Source organism: Sarcophilus harrisii, chromosome X, assembly GCF_902635505.1.
Source record: "Sarcophilus harrisii chromosome X, mSarHar1.11, whole genome shotgun sequence".
Lineage (NCBI taxonomy): Eukaryota > Metazoa > Chordata > Mammalia > Dasyuromorphia > Dasyuridae > Sarcophilus > Sarcophilus harrisii.
Window position 1 is genome coordinate 75,582,477 of NC_045432.1, and position 6,353 is coordinate 75,588,829.

General features: G+C 61.6%; 1 protein-coding gene across 1 annotated transcript in view; it reads right to left on the bottom strand.

The window, feature by feature from the left end:
• HTR2C (5-hydroxytryptamine receptor 2C) overlaps window positions 1-5,976 on the bottom strand; it is a 158,156-nt gene extending 152,180 nt beyond the window's left edge. The window contains exon 1 of the mRNA XM_031944350.1: window positions 5,667-5,976. The gene's annotated coding sequence lies outside the window, so the exon portion shown is untranslated. The remainder of the gene's footprint in view (window positions 1-5,666) is intronic.
• Window positions 5,977-6,353: the final 377 nt, after the last annotated feature.

Genomic DNA, 6,353 nt, shown 5'->3' on the forward strand with positions numbered 1-6,353 from the left:
GGGGACAGCTCCCCATCATCCCGTCCGCCCCAAACGGGAGCTCCCAGGCTGCAGGAGCAGCCCAGCAGCAGCAAGGAAGCTAAAGGCCAGCCCCGTTTTTGCAAGCGAAGGGGGTGAATGGGACTGCACCGGCCCAGTTGGGGTTAAATTAGAGCCTGTGTTTAAGAGTCTAAAGCCAGCCTTCACTCTATGGGAAAGGGGCCCTAAGATGCACGCCCCTCCCTAACGCCCCAGGATTCTGAAGGCCCGGGAACTGGAGCTTCATTGTCAAGGTTAATTAAAAGCAAACAAACAAAACCCCCCCAAAGTGGAAAAACCGGGAAGGAGAGAGGGCAAGGTGCTGAGGATTTCGCTGCGCTAAATCTCCTGGCTGCCATTTCCCTCCCTCTGAGGCTGTCTGGTGGTCGGGGCGGCCCCTGCAGAGGGCTCAAAGCTCCGGGTTAGGAAGCCTCAGAGGTCACGACCCTCCAAATGGCGGGGTTGGAGAAGCCTGGGGTCAGTGCCCTCTGCCTGCTCTAGCACCCCACTAAGGAAGAAGCCCCGGTCAGTGTGTGTACAGCAGCTCCCAGATGCTAAACGGGTCCTTGGCGATGCGGTGCCCGAAAAAGCAAACCAAAGCCAAGTCCAAGATGCCAAAGCCTCCCGCCTCTCCTTAGAGCGCCCCCTAGGCCCCCAAGCATTCTCTCACATTCCACCAGAGGGCCTCATTCTGCCCCCTGCCCCCCAAGAAAGAGGGCTCCGAGTGACCCCGAGCCCGGCTGCAGTTGCCTCACTGGTGGCACAGCGGCGCGAGGGGCCATGGACATGGGCTTTCCCGAGTACCAAATCCCAAGAGCCCCCCATCACATTTACTGGGCTGGGACCCGCTTTGGGGACTCTTTGTGTACTCCTAGCGGCCCAGCCGACCCTGGCTTCCTTTGGGTGCGACGTCCTTGCTGGGACACTGGAGTCGCCAGCACCGCGCACGCTCCCAGCCCAGTTCCACGCAAGAGGCCTTTGCCCCTTGTAACCCGATTACTCTGCTGCAGCCCAAGATGTGTCAGCCTCTCCCTCCCCTCTCTTTCCTTCCCCTCCCCTCTGCCCCCCTCCTCCCATCTCCAGACTCAGTCCCGCCTCAGAACGCTGGCCGTGTGTGTGTGTGTGTGTGTGTGTGTGTGTGTGTTTACACGTACATATACACTTAACTTTTCCATCCCACTCATGTATCTGTGATAGGCCCATGGGGGGGGTTGATCCAAAGCAGGGGAAGGAAGTGGGCTGGAGGTCTGGGGAAGTCGCCAGGATAGGGAATGGGAAGGAAGGGGTAAATACAGCAAGATGGGAAGTGGGGGGGGGGGAGCGCACAGGGTAGGAAATGAGGAAGGGGGATAAGTGGGAAGGATGGAGAATGGGATGGGGGAGTGAAGAGGAGGGGGCGGGGTAGGGGAGGAGGGGGGAAATGGACAGGATAGGAAGTGAGGGTGGGGAGTAGGGAGGGGGACTGGAGTGAGGAAGGAGGATGGGGGGGAAGTGAGGGAGTGGACAAGGGGGGAATGGGGAGAAGGGGGACAATGGGATGGGGGCTGAAAATGGGCAAGATTTTGGAGAGAAGTGGGCAAGATAAGAACTGGGGTGACTGGGAAGTAGTGGGTGGTGGCAGGGGTGAGGGACATAGGGCTGGACAGGATGGGGAGTAAGGCAGAGGAGCAGGGAAGAGAGCATGAGTGGAGAGGAGGGTTAAGGAAAGGGAGTGGGTGAGAGAAGGAAGAAGGGGAGGAGCAAGATGAGGGGGAGAAAAAGCTGGGGGGCAGGGGAGTGGACAGGATGAGGAATGAGTGAGAGGGGAGTGATGAAAAGGAGGGGCAGTGGGAAGGAGGGAAAGGATGGGGCGGAGAAATGGACAAAATAGGGAGTGGGATGGGGTGCAGGAGTTGACTGGGGGCAAGGGAGTGGGCAGGATGAGAAGTAGGGTAGAGAGGGGAAAAAGGAAGAAATGGACAAGATGGAGAGTGGGGGGGAGTGGGAGGGGGAGGGGAGAGGGGAAGAGGGGAGAGGGGCCAGGGTAGGGGGAAATGGCAGGATTGGGGAGCAGAGAGGAGGGGCACAGTAGACAAGAAAAGAAATGGGGATGAGGACTGAGAATGAGGCGGGGTCAGGGGGAAAGGGCAGTGTGAGTAGTGGGGAAGTAAGAAGTGGAGAGCAGGGATAGTGGGGAGGATGGAAGTGGGGTGGGGTGAAGAAATGGGCAGGATGAGGAGTGAAGGGTGGGGACTAGCGGAGGAGTGGAGTCGGAGGGGGTAGGCTGGGGGGGGCAGAGGAGTAGGGGTGACAGAGGGGAGGGACAGTGGGAAGGAGGGGGAAGTGCGGTGAGGGTGGGAGCAAGGGGAGTGAGGAGAGAGAAAGCATGAAGGTGAAGAAATGGGCAGGATGGGGAATGGGGTGTGGGTGTGGGCAGGATGGAGGAGAGAGTGGGGAGCAAGGGAGGAATAGAGAGGAGCAATAGGAAGAAGGGGAAAAGTAGAGTGGGTGGGGTGGGGGAGTGGGGAGTAAGGCAGGAGGGGGGAGATTGGTGCAGAAATGGCAAGATAGGGGAGCAGAGAGGAGGGGCGGAGTGGACAAGATTTGGGGAGTAAGAGTGAGGTGGGGTCAGGTGGAGTGAGCAGGATGAATAGAATGAGGACCAGGGGAGGATTGGAGAGGAAGGGCAATAGGAAGGAGGGAGAAAGTAGGGTGGGGGTCCCAGGCATGGGGAGAAAATGGGTCGGAGAAATGGGCAAAATGGGGTAGGGGAGGGGGGAGAAGGGGACGAATGGAGAGGAGGGGCAAAGTTGGGGGGGTGGAGAAATGGGCAGAAGGGGGGGGGGGGAGGGGGGAGAGGTGGGGCAATGTGGACGGTGGAGAAATGGGCAGGATGGGGAGGGGGTGAAGGACTGAAGAAGAGGAGGGGAGAAGTTGGGGAAACGCATAAATGGGAAAAATGGGGGGCACAGAGGAGGGTCAGAGTGGACAAGATAGGAAGTGAAAGTGAGGAGGGTCGGAGACAGGATGAAGAATGGGGAGTGAGGGTAAGAGTGGGGAGCAGAGAAAGAAGTGGGGTGGAAGAGTAGGCCCGGAAGTTGAGGAGTGGGCAGGTTGGGGAGTGGGATGGAAGAGCAAGTAGGAGGAGAGTAGAGAGCAGGGATAGTGGGGAGGATGGGGGGGGAAGTGGGGTTTGAAGAAATGAGCAGGATGAGAAGTGGGAGTAGGATTGGGGAGGATGGGGATGAAGAAATGTCCAGTCGGGGCAGTGAGGAGGAGGGGGAAGTGTGTGGGGTGAAAGAGGAATGGGCAGGATGGGGAGTAAGGAAAAGGGGAGAAGTAGATGAGAAGGGGCAAAGGGGGGGGGGGGAAAAGGGGAGAAGAGGGGAGGGCAGGAGAGGAGGAGAAGGGGGAAGTTGGTGGGAGCAGAGAAGAGATGGCGGGTCAGGAGGGGAGGGAGAAGAGTTGGGAGGAGGGGAGAGGGGTGAGGGGGGAAAACAGGATGGGGAGTGGGGTGAAGGATGGGAAGAGCGGAGAGGAGGGGCAGTGGGGAGGTGGGCAGAGGGATGGGGAGGATGGGGAGAGGAGGGGCAGTGGGGAGGTAGGCAGAGGGATGCGAAGGATGGCGAGTGGAAAGAAGAGGGGAGGAGGAGGATGTAGGGTGGGGCAATAGGCTGGGGAGCAGGAGAGGGCAGGATGAGGAGTGGGGAAAAGGGAAGAAGTGCGTAGGAGGGGAGAATGGGTAGGAGGAGTATGGGAGAAAGGGGAAGAGTGGGGTGGACCCAAAGAAATGAGGGATGGAGAAGAAGGGAGGAGGCAGAAGAGGTAGAGTAAAGAGTGAGAAGGGGGAATAGGGGAAGGGAAGAGCGGTGGGGAATGGGGGGGGCCGGTTTCAGATGGGGAAAATGGAGTTTGGGGAGGAGGGCGAGAGTGGGGGGGAAAGGGGGATGGGGAGAAGGAAAAGAGCGGTGGGGCTTGGGCGGTGGGGGAGCAAACAGGGAGGGGAGGGGTGAGGAGGAAAGAAGATGGGAAGGGAGCAGGAAGAGGGGGGGCAGGGGAGCGGGATGGGGAGGGCGAGAAGGGGGGGGGGGCGGGGGGGGGGGGGGCCCGCATTCCCACGCACCCAAGGGCCCCCCGGCTCTGCCGTTACCTGCTCCCCGGCCAGCTTATGAGACAGAGTCTGCCAGCCTCTGGAAGTGGGGAGAGGCAGCGGCGCAGTCCCAAGGCCGAGTGGCCAGACACGGACTGGCCGCCCCCGCCCCCGCCCCGCGGCCCTCCCCGACTGCTCATTTGGCAGTAATAAACAACCCCCCACCTGTAGCCGTTTCGGGCGGCTTCCCGTTCCCGGCGCGCGGCGCAGCGGCTTTTTCTGCCGGGGGCCAGCTAGTGAGCTGCAGCCGCTTTTATTCAGGGACCCTGCTCGAGAAGGAGCGGCCGGGGCCTCAGCCCCCTTGAGCCCCGCCCTTCCTGGGGTGGGCCTTTGCAGCGCCCCCGGAGCCGATGCCAATTTTTTTTTCCTTTTTAAAGATTTAATTAATTATTATTTTTTTAATTTCAAAGGCTGCTCCTTGGGGGCTGCAAGGACCTCACCGGGAAGGTGGCCGATACTGACGAAGTTTCGAGACCCTACAAATGTGCGTGTGCCTACCGAGTGTGTTTCTGGGTAATGTGGCGCTTTTCCCACGGCGAAATCGGGAAAGAAACCGCATCTGCTTACCTGGGGAACGTCTTCCGCGCATCTCGCTCAGGCCGGCGCTCCGCTCGCCTCCTCTTCGGCGCTGACGGGGGCGCGGAGTTGGCTTCATTTGCTGATCCGAATCCGCTCGCTCCTAAGCCGAGCCCAAGGCACGGCTTGGGATCGCAAGTCTCCGGCTGCCGTGGCCGCGCCAAGGACGCAAAGCTTGGCGAGCCGGGGATTTGCGATGGGAGCGAAGGCTCGGCTCCCCGAGCGGCTTTCTCCGAGCGAGTGTGTGCCTACGTGTGTGGGGCGCACTTGGGCTTTGCGAACCCGCTTTGAAATCATAAAGCGCCCCGGGGCAGTCCGCGCAAGCAGCCGCCACCGCCCGAAGAACAGGTGGCGGAGGCGGCTGCGAGCGCGGCCGGGCTGGGGAAACACTTGTTGGCTATGGCGAGCGCTGCCGTGCCCGCGGCTTATTCTAAGAGGGCACTAAAGCCCGGCTCGGCCGTTCCCTGCGGGTGCGCCCATCTCCCCGCGGCCGCTCTCCCGAGATTTCTCGGAAGCCGTGGCCGCTCCTGCGGCGGGTGCGCAAAGCTTCCCGAAGCGCTAGCATTCGCTACTTCCCATTCCCAGTGTGGAAGGCTGGCTGGCAAGCCCCGGGGAGCTTCGATTTTTCGCTAACAGTTCGGTTCCCTCGCGTACGCCTCCCGTCCTCCCCAATCCTCTATGTCTGGGCAAAACGCAACAGGTCTCCCGGGACCGCCCGGAACAGGACGGTGCCAGAGGGAGCTGGCCGTCCCCGGGGCTCGCCTCGCCTCGCCTTTTCTTTGCTGTCCCGGTCTCGGTGTCCCCTGGAGCCGTCCCCCGAGCCCGTGAGCCGTGTTCTGAGCTAATGTTCGGGAAGGGCAGGGGATGTGTACTTGGACGCCCGCTCACCTCTCGGGCTCCATTTCGGGGAGCGGCGACTGCCGCGTATCCCCATACCACCCACCTGGAGCGGAGCGCACGGTCTGCGGGGCGGACGCGATGCTCTGGAGTCCCGGGCGGTCGCGGCGCGTCGGAGCGGGCGGGACGGCGGCTCGGAGAAAGGTCTCCCAGCCCCGCGGAGCCGGGAGCCGGGAGCCGGGAGGGCGCCCGCCCGGAGGCAGGCGGGTGGGCTGCCTGCCGCAAGAACTGCGGCAGGCAGAGGTGGAAGAGAGGTCGGCGGAGCGGGAGAGCTCCGCCGACGGGAAGGGAAGGGAAGGGAAGGGAAGGGAAGGAACGACGGCAGAGGGATTGGCGCGCTCCGAGCGCCGCAGTCTATTTCAACAGTCGCGAGCCCGCGCAAGCAAAGACGCAAACACTTGGTGGGGGTGGGAAGGCGGGGCCACTTAACCCTTTGGTGCCTGGAGCCCCCTGGGGGGAGGGCACCTCAGAGGAGCCACCCAGCCCCGCCCGCGCTGGCAGGATAGTGGGGAGAGGCGAGCTTCGTCTCCCCCATCGCCCCCCAACTTTGGGGGTCTCAGGGGGCAGTATTTACGACTTTCCTCTCTCCCTTTCCCCCCTCCTCTCCACTAAAGCTCTGGGCTCGGTGCTTTAGTGCGGGGAGATGGAGGCAATGAAAAAAAAAATTTTACTGCAGAGCAGCCATGAAGGAGGGGGACAGGGACGTGACTAGGGGCAAGGCAGATAGATGGAG